This window comes from Lolium rigidum, chromosome 4 (genome assembly GCF_022539505.1).
Source record: "Lolium rigidum isolate FL_2022 chromosome 4, APGP_CSIRO_Lrig_0.1, whole genome shotgun sequence".
Lineage (NCBI taxonomy): Eukaryota > Viridiplantae > Streptophyta > Magnoliopsida > Poales > Poaceae > Lolium > Lolium rigidum.
In genome coordinates, this window is record NC_061511.1 from 136,862,142 (window position 1) to 136,862,381 (window position 240).

Genomic DNA, 240 nt, shown 5'->3' on the forward strand with positions numbered 1-240 from the left:
ACATTGGAGCAAAGTACTGTGATTGTGTTATGCAGGTTCCACGTTGGCGCCGGAATCCCTGGTGTTGCGCCGCACTACACTCCGCCGCCATCAACATTCAACGTGCTTCTTGGCTCCTACTGGTTCGATAACCTTGGTTTCTTGCGAGGAAAACTTTCTCGTTGTGCGCATCACACCTTCCTCTTGGGGTTCCCAACGGACGTGTCAACTACGCGCATCGGATATCAAGATCAAAGATAA